This window comes from Microtus ochrogaster, chromosome 10 (genome assembly GCF_000317375.1).
Source record: "Microtus ochrogaster isolate Prairie Vole_2 chromosome 10, MicOch1.0, whole genome shotgun sequence".
NCBI lineage: Eukaryota > Metazoa > Chordata > Mammalia > Rodentia > Cricetidae > Microtus > Microtus ochrogaster.
Genome location: NC_022016.1, coordinates 36,822,327 through 36,843,506, shown reverse-complemented (window position 1 = coordinate 36,843,506; position 21,180 = coordinate 36,822,327).

The window sequence follows — 21,180 nt, the reverse complement described above, 5'->3', positions numbered from 1 at the left end:
GGTTTTGAGTATACTATATATTTTATTTTCAAAAGTTCTTCAGTATTCACCATAAATTTTTCATGTTTCCATTTTATGGGTTATACAAGATTAGTCTGTCTATCTGTAGATATTCACCTGGAATGGTCATCCTTAACACAATGCAGAGAGGCTTATGGAACCGATTGAAAAGCAGCTAAACATTCGGTTAACCATAGTGTTAGGGAAACCTACCAATACTGATGAGGAAGAATATATTTAAAGTCATGGTGTTAGCATGTCCATTTTGCCTTATTGATCACATGCTGGTGTTAAAGTAGCGGTAAGTTCATTTTGGTTTCTGTAGTAATTTGAGTGGCGGGGCCGCATCCCTGGCACCCCGGCCACCTGACTAGCTTATGCCCCGAAATAACAACACACAAACTGTATTCATTTAAACACTGCCTGGCCCATTAGTTTCAGCCTCTTAACCCATTTCTAATAATCTATGTAGCACAATGAAGTGCGCTTACCAGGAAAGATTCAGCATGTCTGACCTCGTGGCTGGCTGCATCGCCATCTGCCTCAGAGAGCAGAGCTATCGTGTCTGCCCGGGAGAGGGGAGCATGGCGTCTCTGAGCTCACTTCCTCTTCCTCCCAGCATTCTGTTCTGTTTACTCCACCCACCTATGTTCTAACCTATCAGGGCAAGCAGTTTCTTTATTAATTAACCAATGACCTTCCTCCATCAGGTTTCCTTCTGCACTGCTCTTCTTTATAACTGTTGTCTTTGTAATATTTCTTTTAATTGCTAAGCAGGACTGCCACCTAGCTTCAGTAGTTTAGGTTTCCAGAATGTCATTGCTTCCATCAAGTAATGAATGGTCAAGATGGAGGGCCTGTCAAATCCTCTTAACAGTTATCTTTATCACAAAGCAAAGAATCTCTTCATTTGGAAGATTGGGGTTCAAGTTTGGTTATAGTACTATTGTCAGGAATGAAGTTTTCAGAAGAAAAAGTAGAACAGTTTCTCCTTGCGTGATCAGGAGATAACATGAAAGAACAGAACCTTTATTTATGCAGAGGATGAAGCAAAGAGGAGTGTGTCAAGGTTCTTGCTTAAGGACAATGAGGACACCCTTCTTCTACCAGGAAATCGATTCTAAGTTGCACACATCACTCATTACCAGGTGTCTTGTAATAGAAATAGTTGTTTTAATGGTCATCACAATCTATAGTCCTTAACACTGCTTGCACATTAGAATTTTCTGAGATGCTTTAAAACTGCATCAATTACTCATCCTCATCTCCAGAGACACTGATTTAGACAGCGATTGTTCTAAGATGCCCTTTAGGCATTGGATATCTAGAAGATTCTCAGTAATTCTAACACTCATAGTTTCAAATCGCAGGAGGAAATAAATAGAAAAGAGAAGCCTCATTAAATTTTAAATCCATAATTTAAAACGTGCAAGATGTCACCTTGAACAGATTCTCAAACTCTGGGAAAGGAGAAACAGGGTAGAGGGAAGACTTAGGGAGTGTTGGTTTTTTGTGCTTTAGTATTGTTGGTTTACAGATGGGATGACCACATGGTTGATTATCCAAATAAGGACACATTATATAGTGAAGTGAAACTATTAGTAATGATACAGAACAAAAAATGTAATTGTCACTCTGCTTAGAACCACCTTTTGCCTCTATCAGTAACTGCTCAATGTTAAACTACAGTGTTGTTGATGTTTTAATATTTACCTGATTAGAAGAGTTTGAAGACACTTGTAAAAAGTGTATGCTGTCACCATATCAATTTGGGGGAACTTTTTAAAGAGTTTAAAATTTCTTTGCCCCAACATTTTATATTCAGCTCTACTTTACCACTCTCTTCCAAGAGATGAAAAATGAAAACTACATAGGTGGGTATTAAAATAATTTAACCACAATTGGATACTCTCTAGGACCAGAGTTTAGTGAAATATAAGTTAGAAACTATGTTCTTTAATTAAGTTTTTAGATTTTATGTAACTTTTACCCACAAAATAAGTTCATTTTTCATTAACAAAGAAAATTAAATGTTATTGGAACTTAAGACAGTCATGAATTCATAGTCTTGGTTAATTACATTTATTGATCAGGTCTGTTCTTCTGGCTAATGAAATGTCATTGAAAGCTACCCAAAGAGGTAGAAAGTGCCTTCTAAATTAAGGTCATTATTATATCACAGAAATTTAAAATGTATTTGTTTTGAGGGAGAAAGAGAGAGAGAATATATTTGTGTGGGCATCACAGTACACCTATAGAAAGGATAACTTTTGAAGATTTGCTCTCTTCTTTCACCTGGTGGATCTTAGGGATTGAACTCAGCTTGATAGGCTTGGGAAAAAACACATTCACCTGCTGAACAATCTATATTTTAAAATGACAACAAAAGATTAGCTTTCTGCTACAGTCTGAAATATTAGTGTACTTCTTGAAGTTTTCTTTCTAGTTGAGGGAGATTAATATAGTCTACCACCAGTCTGCCATTCTGGAATGATGCTTGAGTCAATGATGATAGCTATAATATATTTCTTCCAATGAGAATTTACACACATCTAATACTGTCTACTTTTATACAATAAAATCATTACTAATACTCTTTTAAAGTTGAGAGAAAATATAAGACAGAAATGTAGCTTCTGAGTTAAAGAACATTCTAAGCTGATCCTTATTTTCTTTATTTACTATTTTTAGTAAAGTCAAGTATGATGGTTTGAAGGAGAATGGCCCCCAAAGGCTCATATATTTTTATGCTTAGTCCCAAGTTGATGAAAATTTTGGAATAATTAGGTAATATGACCTGTTGGAGTAGGAGTTTTCTAGTTGGGGGAGGTGTGTCACTGGGAGTGAGCTTTGAGGTTTCAAAAGCCCACATCAGACCCTGTCTCTCTCTTTGCTTGTCGCCTGTGGATCAGGATGCAAAGCACTCAGCTACTGCTACAGCACCATGCCTGTCTACTTCCTGCCATGATCATACTGGACTGACCCTCTAAAACTGTTAGCAAGCCCCCACTTTAATGCTTTCTTCTATAAGTTAGTTGCCTTAGTCCTGGTGTCTCTCCACAGCAACAGAATGGTAATTAAGTTACAAAACCAACAGAGTTCACCCACTCTTGACATTTTCTTCTCATCGATCAATAGTTAATGAATGGATGAATAAATTGTGGTATATCAATAAGAGGACCAAATCTCAAAAACATTGTGAATGAAAGATGCTAGATACAAAAGACCACTTTTGGATTCTACTTCATAATACTTGAGAAAAGGCAGATCTGGTATCTAGAAACAGAAAGCAGATCAGTGCTGCCTATTCCTGGAAGTGGAGAGGACTGACTAAAATAGAGTACAGTTTCAAATCCTTGGGGTTCGGAAACATTTTCTATTTATATAATGAAGCTTCCAATAATTTTTATATATTTGTTAAACTAACCCAAATATTCATTAAAAAGTAAGTGCATCTCTGGGGCCAATAAAATGGCATAGCAGGTATAGATGCTTCCCACCAAGCTGGGCTACATAAGTCTAATACCTGGGTCCCTCATGGTAAGACAAAACTGACTCTTTCAAGTTGACCTCTGACATCCTCACATTACAATAGTTCATGCCTCCAACCTGAAGGAAAGGGAGGAAGTAAAGTGATAAGATTCTATTTCAATTAAAAATTTACTTTAAAAAATTTATTTAAAAGAAATATGTAAAAATGTAAGAATATAAGTACATTTTAGTGTATATAAACAGCATGTAAGTTTAGTTGATTAAAATGTCTTATTGTCAAACAAGCAGCCATTTGTTCTTGACAGTGATGAAATATTATGTTGAAACAGTCTTGTGTGTTATATAGATGAGTTGGTCTGCTTTCATCCCTTAGAAATGATTCTATATTTTAAATTTATAAATTTTAAATACAAATGCCATTTCTATATTCACTCTTTACTTTATCCTCTGGATTATTATATTTATTAATTTAATTTATATCCTCTAAATTATTTTTATTTAAACCTCATCTTAATTCTTGTCTTTACACATTTTATAGTATTTTCACGCATATACACAGAAATACTGACCACTACGAGACTTGGAAATTCAGTGATTCTGGTTCATTTCAAAAGGCATTTCATTACTGTGGTTAGTTCAAAAAAATGAATGTTTCTTGTATTCTATAAGTCTCTTCCTGAAATAAGCATAAGTTCAACCAAATGGGTTTAACAGGAGATATCCTGTTGATGAGAAACCTGGTTTAAAAAAAAACAAATATACTATGGACTTAGGTATTGGTTCTCATTGTTATTGGTTGCAATGGAGATAAAAAGTCCCTAAGTATAAAGATATTTATGGATATTCACAGGAAACTTTTCTTTCCTGGAATCAAAACTGTCTCATGATATTGATGAAATGTGTTGTTTAGGGAAGATTTGCCATTGGGAAATGTGCCCAAAGAAAAGTAAATAAGTGAAATTATAAATAACGAGTCAATGAAATAAATGTAGAAAAACCTATTAAGTAATTTCACTTCTTGGTGTAGGAGGTTATTCTATGTGTTGCTTTCGTTGGTTAATTAATAAAGAAACATTTTGGCCTGGTAGGGCAGAACATAGGTAGGCAGGGTAGACAGAACTGAATTCTGGGAGGAAGAAAGCAGGGTCAGAGATTGCTGCCATGGAGCCAGCCACCAGGTCAGATATGCTGAATCTTTCCTGGTAAGCCACTACCTCATGGTGACGTGCAGATTATTAGAAATGGGTTGAATCAAGATGTGAGAGTTAGCCAATCAGAGGCTAGAATTTATGGGCCATGCAGTAATTTAATTAATACAATTTCTGTGTGGTTATTTCAGGGGTTAAGCTAGCCAGGTGGCAGGACGCAGCCCGCCATCCTACAACAACTTCTTGCATATGAAGTATTTCAAAATCATATAGAAATGAGCCCTTGTAAAGTTACAATAAGGATAAGAATACGGAACACTGAGTTAAGGTAAAGCTGGTCTATATGTGATTACAGTAGGAATGTGTAGTGAAGACCTGCAAATAAAATTTAAATTAAGAAAAGGCCAAGTTCAACACTTTTTCAGAAATTTAAAGACTATTATAAAAGACATACAAAGTTGGACAGCAATCATAATGATTTTTTCTATCATTAAAATATTTTTGCTCTAAATTAAATATCCTTTCAAAGTATTTTATAATGATAAATATACTTTTGTCTAGTAAGTTAATTTTCCTTCCTTCTTATGAATGTTCATAAGGAAATAATATTATTACATAAACACTTAAGTTGAAAGGAGAGACAAGCTTAAGACTAAATGTGAAATATTTTGTATTGGTAGCAAAATTTGCTATCTACATTATCCCTGTCATTAATTCTTGCTACTTCAAGTGTCGATAGCTAGTCCATAGCTAGACTGCAACTATAACGATCACCTAAAATCTGTACACGCTGATGAGCCCCACACTCTACTTTTTGAATCAGAATCTGCATGTTAAAAAACCCTAGGGGATGTGGGGACAATTCACTTTGAGAAATACAGTCCCACATTACTAATGTAAGCAAACTTATTGAAGAAATTGCTATGATAAACAGCCACTTCTGTTTAAGAATATCCTGGACTAAGAGAACTTATCTTGTACTTGAGTTCAGCTTTAGAACTGGGGAGGAAAAATTCTAGTCATGGATATTATGAGCATGCTATATCAGAAACATGACTTTCCATAATATTAGAATTTATTAATTAATAATCAGTTCACAAACTATGTCAGTTTTTTTGCTGACTACAGTTTACCGAGTAATCCCCATTTCCCTTGATAGTGTCACAATTGTAATCACAATCACTTTTTCAAATAGAAATTACTAATATTAACTTGCAGATCTCACATTACATTTTATGTAATAGTGTGTGTGTGTTTTGTGTGCATGCATGTGTGTGTGCAATGTGTGAGTGCATACACACATAAAACAGAATGGATATGTGCCTAAGATAGGGTTGAAGATGCTGCAGAGGTCATGAGAATGCACTGGAAGCAGAAGCAGATGTAAAGACAAAGAGAATCACTGCAGATGGTTTGGTGAGGTATTAATGAACCCTGTTGGAACACAGCTGGAGGGCGTGCAGAGCTGAGCTGCTTCAAGAAAGACCTAGTTCAGGCACGTTGAAGCAAGACACCACGCAGTCTAGGTAGACAAAGAGCAATCCAAGTTGCAGTGTCAAGCAGTGGGACTAGGTAAGACAAATTCCTAAAGACAGTTGGGAGTTCCCTGCCTACTTGTGTGGTCTCAGCTAGTGCAATGCTAGGTGTCCTTCTTTTTCTCCAGCCTTCCATTTAGGTGGAAGGGTGTATTCAGTAAGTTCGCTGACATTGTTTTCCTAAGATGGTTTTGATATGCTCATGTGCCCACATGTTCACAATGAACTTGAATTGGTTTATAGGTGGTGCCTTTTCACTGCCTGAATAAGTTGTCAGTCAGCTCATTTGACTTTGTGGTGTCCACGTGGATGAGCAAGATTCAGAATCATCTCCCCTCTGCATTTTCACTCAACGTGGAGCTAACTAAATGACAAGGTAGACTTCCACAGACCTTCTCCCTTCTCTGTTCCCTGAGACCCAATCCCCCAGTCTTATCCCTAAAGCTGTAACAGGGCACCAGCTGCAGCCTTCCCTCACCCCTGTCCACGTCTCCTGTGGATCTACACAGACCTTCCCGTCAGAACCTCCCCAGTCTTGATGCTTCACCCCAGACCCCAACTCCAGCAGGCACCCCTGCTAACCCAACGGCTGCTCCTCCCAAGGCAACAAGTATGCTGAAGGCAGACCCACACCCCTCCTAGTGCTCCTAAGATCCAATCCCCTCCGTCTCATTCCTAGCTCTGTAGCAGGAAACCTGCTGTGGTATCCCTTTCCTCTCTGATCCCATCCCCAAGGGATCACAGAGACCTCCTCCTCCTCCTCCTCCTCATCCCTGTCCCAAGTCATCCCAGTATCCCAGCCTCCAGCACCAAAAAGCATTCCCTGTGAACACTCCAGCTGAACAGGCCAGGAAAATAGGCAACACACAACAATCACCACGTCAGAAAATCCAGAGAGGAAACAGAAACCAAAAACAAAACACTCATCCAATAACAACAAATCCAGAAATCAGCACCTAGACCTGTAATCATCAACACCCAGACACCTAGATGTCATAAAAACACAATCAATAACAATCAGGGCAATATGTCTTCAATGGGGAGCCCAACGACCCCACCACAGCAGGCCCTGAGTATTCCAACATAGCTGAAGCACAAGAAAAAGACCTTAAAGCAGCCTTATGAATATGATAAAGGTCCAGGAAAACACAGATATAGTGCAAGAAAATGAATAAAACTACTCAAGACCAGAAAATTAAAATAGAATATGTAAGTAAAACCCAAACTCAGGTAATTCAAAAATGAAACATCTAGAAATTTACACAGGAACCACAAAGGCAAATTTCACCAGCAGAACACAAGAATCAGGAGAGAGAGCCTCAAGTGTCAAAGATATAATACTTAAAAAAATGAATACATAGATCAAAGAAAAAGGCAAATCTAAAAAACTCTTTACACAAAACATCCAGGAATTTGGGGACACTATGAAAAGACCAAATCAAAGCATAATAGGAATAGAGGAAGGAGAAGAAACACAGCTCAAAGGCCTAGAAAATGTTTTCAACAAAATGATAGAGGAAAAAAACTCCTAACCTAAAGAAAGACATGCATTTATAGGTACAAGAAACATACAGAACACTAAACAGATGGGACCATGATGTGGGAGTGTCATATATCAATCTGTTGATTTCATTGGTTAAGGAATAACGAAATTGTCTATGCCCCTTGATAGGCCAACCCTTAGGTGGGTGGAGTAAACAGAACAGAAGGCTGGGAGAAAGAAGCTGAGTCAGGGAGTCGCCATGGTTCTCACATTCCAGGCAGAAGTAGGTTAAGATCTTTCCTGGTAAGCCAGCTCATGGGCTACAAAGATTAATAGAAATGGGTTAGATTAATATGTAAGAGCTAGCCAATAAGAGGCTGGTACTAATGGGGCCAGGCAGTGTTTAAAAGAATACAGTTTCTGTGTAATTATTTCGGGTATAAAGCTAGTCGTGCAGGCGGCCGGGTGGTGGGAACGCAGCCCGCCGCTTCTAATTCAACAGGACCAGAAAGGACAGTACCCTCAGCACACCATAATCAAAACATTAAACACACAAACCAAAAAATAATATTAAAAGCTGTAAGGGAAAAGGGCTAAATAACATATAAAGGCAGACCTATTAGAATTATACCTGACTTCTCAATGGAGACTCTAAAAACCAGAAGGGCCTGAACAGATGTACTGTAGACTCTAAGAGACCAGAGATGAGATACCATCTCAGACTACTATACCCAGCAAAACTTTCAGTCACCATAGATACAGAAAACAAGATATTCTATGACAAAGTCAAATTTAAGTATTATCTATTTACAAGTTCAGCCCTTCAGGAGATTCTAGAAGAAAATTTCAACTCTAGAGAGGTTAATTATATCTATAAAATACAGGGAACAAATAATCTCACACTAGAAAAAATTAAAAGAAGGGAAACATACACACACACACACACACACACACACACACAAACATACCACCACCAACAACAACAACAAAAACAAGGTATCAGGATCTCTCATTGATATCTCTCAATACCAATGATCTCAATTTCCCAGTAAAAAGAATCAGACTAACAGAATGGATGGAAAACAGCATCCATCCTTCTGCGGCATCTAAGAAACATACCTCAACATCAAGGATAGACATTACCTCAGGATAAAAAGTTGGAAAAAGATATCCAAAGCAAATGGACCTAAGAAGCAAGTTATTGTAGCCATTTTAATATCTAGCAAAAAAGACTTCAAATAAAATTAATAAAAAGAGATAGGGAAGGAAACTATATACTCATCAATGGAAAAAATACCACTGAGATGGCATTTCAATTCCTTTTTAATTTTTTTTAGATTTATTTATTTTTATGTGCATTGGTGCTTGGCCTACATGTATGTCTGTGTGAGGGCATCAGATCCCCTGGAACTAGAGTTACAGACAGTTGTGAACAGCCATGTGGGTACTGGAAATTGAACTTGGGTCCTCTGGAAGAACAGCCAATGCTCTTAACTCTCTTCAACCCCGGCATTTCAATTCTTAATATCTATGCCTCAATCACGAGGGCACCAAGTTTGTAAAAGAAACACTACAGTTTGCTTTACATATTGACCCTCACACTGATAATACTTCAGTACCCTACTCTCGCCAATGGACAGATCATCCAAACAAAAACTAAACAGTGAAGTACTGAAACTAACAGATATTATAAACCAAATAGACCTAACATATTTCCAGAACATTTCACCAAACAAAAGAATATACGTTCTCGGCAACTCATGCAACTGTCTCCAAAAATGACCACATTCTTGGACACAAAACACATATCACCAGATACAAAGAATTGAAATAACTCCCTACATCCTATCAGAGAGCCATGGACTAAAGGTGGATATCAACAACAACAGAAAGCTTGCTAACTCATGGAAACTGTACATCTTTCCACTGAATGAAAAATGGGTGAATACAGAAATTAAGAAAGAAATTAAAGACTTACTAGAATTAAATGAATAAATACACAGTATACACACACATGAGACACAAGGAAAGCAATGCTAAGAAGAAAATTTATAACACTAAGTGCCTACATAAAGAAAGCAAAGAAATCTCACACTAGCAAATTAACAGCATACCTGAAAGCTCTAGAACAAAAAGAAGCAGGCTGACCCAGGAGGAGTAGTCTACAAAAAAATAATCAAATTGAAGGAACAAATCAATAAAGTAGAAACAAAGAAAACAGTACAAAGAATCAATGAAACAAATAGTTGGTTCTTTGAGAAAATCAACAGGATAGACAAACCCTTATCCTAACTAAAAGGCAGAAAGAAACTATCCAAACTAACAAAAATCAGAAACTAAAATGGGAACATAATAACAGACACTGAGAGAATCTAGGGAATCATAAGAATATGAAAAATCCAAAAAAAAAGAAAGAAAAGAAAATTGTACTCCACCAAATTGAAAAATCTAAAAGAAATAGTTAATTGTCCCAATAGGAACCACTTAGCAAAGTTAAATCAATATATATATATATATATGTCTATAATCCCTAGCGAAATAAAAGTCGTCATTAACAGTCTCCCAATCAAGCCGGGCAGTGGTGGCACATGCCTCTAATCCCAGCACTCAGGAGGGAGTTCCATCTGGACGGGTTTTTTCCTTCCCCCCCCCCCATCATCAGGCTACCAGGCGGCCCTGTTTAGGTACTGAGGAGTTCCATCTGGACGGGTGAGTGTGTGAGATCCAGGGGCAGATTGACCCGGAAGAGACCACAACCCCCCCCCCCAGCTCCTTCTGCAGGGCTGTCCTTACACCCGACCCCCCCCACCACCACCCAAGATCCCGCGTTATCTGCTAGGTCCTTTGCTCAGGAACAGTTTTCTGCTCCTACACTAAGGCTACCCACCCAGAGAGGTGAGTGCCTGCCTACCGGCAGGACTCAGAAACCACCCCCGCCCCCGAAAGGGAACACGCGCACCTTCAGCTTTTGCGGCAGGGTGGTCCTCTGTTCTACTCGTCCCCGCCCTGGCCCCCAAGCTCTCTCAGCACTCAGGAGACAGAAGAAGGTGGATCTCTTAGAGTTTGAGGCCATCCTGGTCTACAAGAGCCAGTTCCATGACAGGCTCCAAAACTACAGCAAAACTCTGTCTCACCCCTACCTCCCACACACACAAAGCCCAGGTCCAAATGGTTACTACTGCATTTTGCCTTCAAAGAAGAGTTAATGCCAGTACTCCTCAAATTATTCTGCAAAATAGAAACAGAAGGTGCATTGTCCAATTCATTTTACCCTGATACCCAAGCCACAGACAGATTGAACAAAGAAACAGAATTGCAGACCCATTTCCATTATGAACACAGATGCAAAAATACAAAAAAAGTTGCAAATCGAACCTAAGAACACATCAAATGATCATCTGCCATGATCAAGTAGGCTTCATCCAAGAAATGCAGGGATGGTTCAACATATAAAAATCTGTCAACGTAATTCACCATGTAAACAAACTGAAAGACAAAACCAACAAATCATCTCATTAGAGACAGAAAAAACATTTGACAAAATTCAGCGTCTTTTATGATTAAAGTCCTGGAGAGAATAGGGATACAAAGGACATTCCAAAACATAATAAAGGCAATTTACAGAATGCCTATGGTCAACATAAACTTAAATGGAGAGAAACTCAAAGCAGATCCACTAAAATGAGGAACAAGACAAGGCTGTCCAATCTCTCTATAGCTATTCAATATAGTACTTGAAGCTTTATCTGGAGCAATAAGATAACTGCGGAAGATCAAGGGGATACAAATTGGAAAAGAAAAAGTCAAAGTAGCATTATTTGCAGATGATATGATAGTATATAAAGGTGACCCTAAAAATTCCACTAGGTAACCCTTACAGCTGATAAAAGTAGCTGAGTACAAAATTAACTAAAAAAAAAATCAGTAACCCTCCTATATACAAATGATAAACAGACTGAGAAATAAATCTGGGAAATAGCATTTTTCACAAGAGCCTCAAATAATATAAAAATATCTCTGGGTAACTCTAACTAAGCAAATTAAAGACTTGTATGATAAGAACCTTCAAGTCTTCAAAGAAAGAAATTGAAGAAAGTATTAGAAGATGAAAAGCTCTCCCATGCTCATGGATCAGTAGGATTAACATAGTAAGAATGGCCACCCTACCAAAAGAATTCTACAGATCCAACTCAATCCCCATCAAAATTCCAACACAATTCTTTACAGACCTTGAAAGGACAATTCTTAACTACATATGAAAAAAACAAACAACAACAACAACAAAAAGATAGCTAAAATAATCATGAACAATAAAGATTTCCTAGAGGTCCCATCATTCCCAATTTCAAGCTGTACTACGGAGCTATAGTCATAAAAACTGCATAACAGTTCCTCAGAAAGTTGGGAATCAATCTACTTCAAGACTCAGCTTTACCACTCTTCAGCATATACCCAAAGGGTGCCCCATCCTACCACAAGGACACTTTCTCATCCATGTTCATTGTGACTTTACTCATGATAGCCAGAAACTGGAAACAACCTAGACGTCCCTCAACAGAAGAATGGATAAAGAAAATGGTGTATATTAATACAATTGAGTATTACTCAGATGTTTTTACAAAATGACATCATGAAATTTGCAAGTAAATTGATGGAACTAGAAAAAAAAAATCCCGAGTGAGGTAACCCAGACAGAGAAAGACAAATATGGTATATACGTACTTCTAAGTGGATTAACTAAATGATACCCAAGCTACAATTCATAGACACAGAAAGCTTAGGTAAAGAAGGGTGGGAGGGTACGTGGTTCTCCTTGGGAGAGGGACATAGAACAGATTTCATGGGCATGCTTGGAGTAAGTGAGGATGAGAGTGCGTGGGTAAGGTTAGTGGGGGAAGGGGTAGAGGGAGAGAGTGTGGGGAGAAAAGTCGTGATTTGGCAGGTATTTGGGGGGTGGTGTGGAAACCTAGTGCAGTGTTAATACAGAATTTCAACTGACAATCTCTTGTGACTGGGCAAGTCTTCCAGTGGTGGGTTTAGTTTGTATTCGATTAAGGTGTTGGCCAATGGGGTCCTATGGGAATCCCCAAACAACCCAGGTTATTACTAAGACAAAGAGTTGCTTTCGGGCTGGAGAGATGGCTCAGTGGTTAAGAGCATTGCCTGTTCTTCCAAAGGTCCTGCCAATTCCCAGCAACCACATGGTGGCTCACAACCATCTGTAATGAGGTCTGGTGCCCTCTTCCGGCCTGCAGACATACACACAGACAGAATATTGTATACATAATAAATAAATAATTTTTTTTAAAAAAGAGTTGCTCTCTATATAAATTGACAGCAGGGCCCATTTGCCAATGACAGTACCCATACTGGTCCCTACATGGAGCTTTCACAACTAAGTTCTAGTGTCTTTGGTATAGGAAGTAACTCTGCAGGCTACGAAAAGAGAAATGTAAACACCAACCCAACAACAAAACCTTTGACCTACAACCTGTCCTGACCGCAAAATATGCCAGCTCAATGTGTCACAAAGGTTAAGGTAGTAACCAATCAACGTCCCATTTTACTTAAGACCCACTCCATAAGACAGAACCCATCCCTAACACTGCTTGATTGACCAAAAACCATAGACTACTTAGCCCGAAGATCAAGAGTAAAACAAAACAGCATCCAGCTAGGTTAAAGAAATCAGCGAAATGATTCGTAATGCTGTTCTGCTGTGCTCATAGATCAGGGCCTTATCAGCCGCCATCAGACAGGCTTCCTCTGGCAGCAGATGGGAACAGATGCAGAGACACACAGCCATGAATTATGTAGATACAGAGTCTAAGTGGGATGTCTCAATCAAATCCCTCGCCTTGGAGCTCAGGAAAGGAGATGGAAAGATTGCAAGAGCCTGACTATAAGAACGAGTGCCTGACTCTTGTTCCTATCCTTAGGACTCTTCCTCCTGTTGAGTTGCAGTGTCCAACTTCAATATGATAATTCTTGCTTTATTGCACAATATTTTATTTCATCATGTTTGGGTTTTTATCCCATAGAAGTCTGTTCTCTTATAATGAGAGACAGAAAGGGAGGAGTCGAGGGAAGGTAAATTATAATCAGGTTATATTGTATGAGAAAATAACTTATTCTCCATAAAAATATGGAGGTAACCCCTTCTTTGTAAAATGGAGGCACCCAGGGAAAGGTTTAGCTCAAAAGCCACTGTTCCACATTATATAAAAGTAGGGCAAGGCAGTAACTTAAAACAGAGCACAGCCTTAACTACAGAGTGAGAAAAGGTTTGTGTAAATGTTTAGTATCTTACCTCTGTTCTTGTACTTTACATTTCTGCTCATTAGTTTTAAGTATTAAGAAAATAAATAGGGACTGGAGAGATATCTCTTAAGTTAAGAGTACTGGCTACTCTTTCAGATGACACAAGTTTGATTCCCATGACCTACATGGCTGCTCACCACCATCTATAACTCCTGTCTAGAGTATCTTAAGCCCTCTTCTAGCCTCTGTGGGTACCAGGTACCCATGTGCTGCACAGACATACATGCAGACAATATACCCATATACATAAAATAAACTTAAAAAATGGAATGAGAAACATCGCTTAGTTCACTAAACTGGGCTCTTGCAGCTCTTTGATCCTCCCTAATCAAAAGAGTGGCACTGAGTGAGGTCCTGAGTGGATTTTGTAAAAGCTGAAGAGTTAGCATATGGAAAAACAAAGTTGGCATAAAGAAAGACCAGATATTACTCCAAACACACACTACAGAATGTCTAAAGTTCATCTTAACACTACAATGTACATCCTCGAGGTGAGATTAAGGATGTTCATGCAACTTGTGATGTTTGAAATTGTATGTAAAAGTACATGTAACAGAGAATTCATGAGAAAGTCCATGCAATGCAAATAGGCCAGTAATGGCGTCAAATGAGTGGCATCAAAGTCTCATTATTTGCACAAGATGGCCCTTTGAGCTACTGGACTTTCTTAGCTCCAGCCCATTTCTCCTCTCCTTTGAAGCTTGCTCTTCCTGAACCAGCTATCTCTGCTGCAACTGCTGTTGGAAATCTCTGCTAAATTCCTTGTTACAGGTGCAGAAACCTGGAATCCTTTGGGCAGTACCTCCTGAACCCTGATGTCTACTGGTATCACTCCAGGGAATCAAAACACAGAACACCAGAGCTGAAAGCTTACATGTGCTAATGTATTTTGTCATTGAGTTTTTGCCTCTATGTTAAAGTACTTTCTAAGCTCAAGCAGGTTCTATTCCTTTTCTGGGTTTTCAGTCTGCAGTGAATGCATCCTGTCTGTGATCATCTCACGTCTCACGTAGCTGCAAAACTTGCAAAGAAGGCCACCAGGGATAGAGCTGTTTGCTTTCATTAGCAGGAAAACAAAGCTCTGTTTATTCCTCTTGCTACTGTCAGGGGAACCCTGGTTTAATTCCAACACAAGTCTATGTGTTGGTTTCACGCAGAGGGATTACCTTGCACATCTGTGAAATTTCAAAGGCAGCCTCATAGGAGCCATTTGACTCAACACAGTGTGACTAGGGAAAACTGGGTATACATGATACACTATAATTTTCTTTTAGCATGTGATTAGCAAAGAGTTGTGAAGGGAAATCAAGTAAATAAAATGCCATTGACACATTCTTATTTATTTAGAATAGAGTGTTGGTTCTGGTCATCCCTAACAATGCTCCTATGTATATTGTTAACCACCCATTGGATAGAAGGTGACTCATGAAAGACAATGCTGCCAGGGTTTCATGAATTTTAGCTCCCTGCAGCCTTGAATTCCCAATAGTCTGCATCTGTATCTCTTAATTGGATTGTTATCAGTGAAGAGATGGACATACACCTTCACGCTGTCACCTTCAGCACCTCTAGGAGTTCCCTTAATCTTTTAGGGGATTTTGACTTAGGCAAATTCAGGAGGTGTGGCTTGTATCAAGAGAGAAAATAATTTGGGGATTAGCTGGCATGAGGCAGGGTTAGTGTTGTACTAAAACTTAATAGAGCTATGTACTAAACTGGAGCCAAGGCTCAGCAGTTAAAAGTGCTTCTCGTTCTTCCAAAGGACCTGAGTTAGTTTCCAAAATCAATGTCAAGAGGCTGTAAGGAACCTGATGCTCTTCTGACCTCTATGGACACCTCCATCAACCTCCCTCCCTCCTTTCCTCCCTCCCTCCCTCCCTCCCTCTCTCTCTCTCTCTCTCTCTCACACACACACACACACACACACACACACACACACACACACACACTTAAAAAGAAAAGAACAGAGCCGGGCGGTGGTGGCACACGCCTTTAATCCCAGCACTCGGGAAGCAGAGGCAGGTGGATCTCTGTGAGTTCGAGGCTAGCCTGGTCTACAAGAGCTAGTTCCAGGACAGGAACCAAAAGCTACGGAGAAACCCTGTCTCGAAAAATCCAAAAAAAAAAAAAAAGAAAAGAAAAGAAAAGAAAAGAAAAGAACAAAGTCACAGCCAAAGCATGTGAGCGTGGACTTTCCAGAAGAGAGTTGCAATTAGGTGTCTTAGCGTTTGTCATACTCACTTGGTAACCTTTAAGAAAAATCTGAAAGCGTTGTTAAGAAACTTTGCCTCCCTATTATAGGGTAACCCAGATGTCTTTGATGAAATTACACTCTGATAAGATACAACCAGAAACCATTAAGGTTTCATAAGAGCTTTCTGGTGAAAATTCCAGAAAAGTATAGGTTTTCTGCTGGGAAAAGAAAAAGCTCATAAACATTGGTTATTTTACTGGAATTTTTTTTTTAAATTGGTGAGAGACTTCAGTCAGATTCCTGGTTGGGGGATCCTCTCTCTTCTTATGTCCCAATCTTTGGTCCTGCTTGCAGATGAGCACCCTCAAGTGGCTGGGGCGTGATTCGCCTTGAGAGAGAGAGAAGACAAATTATCTGGGAATCTGGATCCCTGAGGACTGCCCTTGAGCAAGCAGAGTGTGTTGATGAAGAAAATTAACACCCTAGATCCTTTGGCATCAAGTGGGTAAGTACAATACTGAAGTGTATCTTGCATTGTCTTTGCAACTCCCCTGAGTCCAAGCCAAAGCAACAGTCCTTGGATCTTTGCTTGCTCTCATAGTCAGGCGTCACCTCCTTCTCATCTTCTCTCCTAACTCCACCAACATGCTGCATTTTTATGGTAGTAATCCCTCATTCATTTCTATAGAAATCCTTACCTTAAAGTCAGCCTTGAGGAACTTAAACTGAAATACCATCTAGAAAGCATCCTAATCTCTAAGATCCCAAAGAGATGGATTGCAAAACTTGGCCACAAAAGACCATCCATCCTACAAAAATAGTCTCTACAATAACCATGATCGAAAAATGTATATTAAGACTACATTGGCCTCCCATCCACCCCCTTATAACATTAAATTATATATCCCCCTTCTTGGACAATCCCTTTCCCTAGTCTTTTATGAGCTATATAAACTCTGTAGAGAGTCTAAATAAAACACACACATCTAAAGCTTAAAGGGGGGAATCCCACCCCTACCTAACCAAGAAGCTCTTTGCAATTGATAACTGTTGGAAGAGGAAAAATAAGTTTTCTTCAATGGAGTACATCAATCACACTCCAGCAAAAACCTCATTTTCTCACTGGTCAACACAAAACTGACTCCATGTTTGCTTGCTTGGTTTGTTTGGTGTGTGTGCATGCTGTGTGTGTGTGTGTTGCTATGGGATTTTTATATTTTTGTTTTATTGGGTTTTTATTTGTTTTTTAGGGATTTTTGCATAATATTTCTATTTATTTATATTTATTATTTGGGGATTTCAAATCATGAACCCTGATCACACTCACTTCCCTGTCCTCCCAGGTCCACTCCCTACCCTTGTGACTTCCCTTGACTGGTGCATGTTCAAACTCCAGGTGTCCAGCCTCTTAAAAAAATTGAGTCCTTCCCCACCCCTACCCCATCAGAAGCCATCAATTGTAGAGAACTACACTTCAGGACCCTTATCACAATTTTTATTACCAAAATTTTACTGTTTTATTGGGATTTTCACATCACGTACTCCAATCCTGCTCTTTCCCAGTCCCTCCATATTCTCTCCTCACTCCATAGCATCCCCCCAAAAGAAAAATTTAAAAATATTAATTAAAAACAAAACAAAATGTCTACTTTACTCCTCCATCTTCCCTGTCTCTCCAACACCTCTTCATTTGTCTTAATTGCATTAGGAGCTTTGATGTGACACTCAGCGTACCCTTTTGTCTACTCAGCTTCACTTGAAAATGTCCAAAGGATCACAAAGACCTCCAACCTTCCTTCCCCTACTCTGCCAGTTATCCCCGCCTCCAACAGCAGCAGGCATTTCCTGGGAACACACCAGCTGAGCAGGCCAGGAAAACAGGTAAGATAACCAAAGACCTTCTCCATTTCCTCCTTTCTTCCAAAACCACACCCCCCTCAGTCACATCCCTAGATGTGCAGCGGAATACCTGCTGCAGCCTTCCTCCCTGCTCTTCCACATCTCCAGCAGATCCCATAGACCTTCTCTTTCCAGTATTGCTTTATTCCAGCCCCCATCTCCAGCAGGCACTCCCTGCTAACCCACAGACCACTCCTACCAAGAAAGCAGACAGGGTGCCTATAGATCTTCCCTCTCCTTCTCATCTTCTAGATCCAACCCTCCAACCTCATGCCCCAGCACTACAGCAGACCCTCTGCGGTGACCTCTCTCCACTGTCTCCCCCATTCCAAGGAGAGAGATTAAACAGATGACATAGTTGAACTCTTGGCTCTCCTTCTTCCTGTGAATCCCTTCGGACTCCCAGCCTATGCCCATTCCTATGTGTCAGCTTCCAATTTGCAGGAACTCATTTTATCTGGAACCCCTAGTGGGCATAATTATTAGGTCCACAGAAAATTTCCTATGAGGCAAAACATAGCCAATATACTCTAAAAAATCCAGAGAGGAAATAGAAAGCAAGGAACAAAATATTTATCCAACAAGACGAACCCGGGTATCAGCATCTAGGACTATAATCATCCCAATGCCTAGATGCCAGCATAAAGACACAATCAGTGACAACCAGGGCAATATGTCTTCACTGGAGCTCAGCCATTCTACCACAGCAGGCTCTGAATATTCCAGCATAGATGAAATCTAAGTAAAAGACCTTAAAACAGTCACTATGAAGATGATAGAGGTTTTTAAAGAGAAAATTAATAAATCCCTTAAAGAAATGCAGGAAAACGCACACAGTGGAAGGAGACAAATAAAACTGTTCAAGATCAGAACAGATAAATAGAATAAATAGAGAAAACTCAAAAATGAGGGAACTCTGGCAATGAAGCATTTAGGAATTTGAATAGGAGCTACAGAGGCTTCTTGAATAGAACACAAGAAATGAAAGAGAGAATCTCAGGTGCTGGTATATAAAAAGATATGTATGCATAGGTCAAAGAAAAATGTCAAATCTAAAAACCTTCTGACACAAGTCATACAGGAAATCTGGGACACTATGAAAAATACCAAACTTAAGAATAATAGGTATAGATAGTGTAGGAGTTAAGATCAGCAATTAAAAAATAAATGGTACCTCATGAATCTGAAAAGCTTCTGTTAGACAAAGTATACCATCACATAGACCAAGTGTCAACCCACAGAATGGGAAATTTTTTTTTTACCAATTCCACATCAGACAGAGAGATAATATCCAAAATATATAGAGAACTCAAGAAACTAGATATCAAAAATCAAATAATCCAATTAAAATTGGGTTGCAGATCTAAACAGAGAATCTTCAATAGGGGAATCTTAAATGATTGAGGAACACTTAAATGTTTATCACCCTTAGCCATTAGTGAATTGCAAATTTGAGATCCCATCTAACACCTGTCAGAATGGGTAAGTTCAATACCACAAGTGACAGCTCCTGTGCTGGTGAGAACGTGGAAGAAGGGGAACACTCCTCCATTGCTGGTGGGAGCTCCAAATCGTACATCACTATGAAAATCAACATGACAGTTTCTCACAAAGCTGAAAATTAATCTACCTCAATATCCAGCTATACCCTCTCTTGGCTATATACCCAAAGGAAGTTTCATCTTACCCCAGAAACACTTGCTCAACCATAATCATTGCAGCTTTATTCATGATAGCCAGAATCTGGAAACAACCCTGATGTCCTTCAACCAAAGAATGGATAAAGAATATCTGGTACATTTACACAATGAATCATCTGTTACTCAGTTCCTTTAAAAAGTTACACCATGAAATTTGCAGGCAAATGGATGGGTCTGGAAAAAAAATCGCCCTGAGTAAGGTAACCCAGACCCAGAAAGATAAAATATTATTCAATTATTTGCATATATTTGCCATTAAATAAATGATAACCTAGAATAATCTACAATTTGTAGACCCAGAAAGATTAGGCATAGAACAAGGGACTAGGAAGGACACATGGATCTCCCTGGGAAGGGGTAAATAAAATATATTTCACAGGTAGACTGGGGGCGGGTAGTAGAGGGAATGGGAGTATCAGGTGGGGATGAAAAGGGGAGATCTGGTTGAGGGAGAGGCTGGGAGGAGAGGCAGCTGTAATTGAAGGTCATGTGAGGGATGAGACGTGCAGTTAAAAATTCTTAAAATATTTGAAGTGGTCCTAATGAGGTCTCCTAACAATGGGGGATACTGAGTTCCAACTGGCCATCTCTTGTCACCAAATGAGGCTTCTAATACCAGGCCTGGGTTGTAGTCAGTTGAGTTGTTGCCCAGGTAGTTCGAAATACTCAAACAATCTAGGCTCTTGCTAAGATCATGGTTGCCTCCTACAAACAGATGACAGGGACACATTGCTACAGATAACACCCACACAACCAGTTAAACATGGGGAGAAGTTGAGCTGGTGCCTACGTGGAGCCTGCACCCCTATGTTCTAGTGTCTTTGGTGTAGGAAAGTACTGTGCAGTCTGCTTAAAGACAAACATGGAAACCAACCCAGCCATAAAATCTTTGACTTACAATCTGTTCCATCTGCAATATATAGGGCAATGTGACACAGAACTTACAGGAGTTGCTAACCAATGTCTGATTTGACTTAAGGCCCATTTCACCAGATAGAACCAACCCTGACACTGTTTAGGTGACCAAGAACCAGAGACTAAATTGCCCTGGGACCTAGGGTAAAACCAAACACTACTGGCTAACAAAAAGTATCAATAACATTACTTCTATGCTCTGCTCATAGATCATCATCAGAGCCATCATCAGAGAAACTTCCCCTCTGCAGTAGAAGGGAACAGATGTAAAGACCCACACTCAGACATTATGCAGAAAGAGAGAGATACCTCAGAACACTCAGCTCTAAACAGGATGTCTCCATTTAGACAAATCCCTCCCCTCAGAGCTCAGGGAACCTTGTGGAACAGAAGGAAAAAGAGTGCAAGAGCCAGAGTGGAGGGAGGTCATCAGGAGAACAAGACCCTCTAAATCAGCTGAGCAAAGCTCATATGAACTCACAGAGACCAAAGA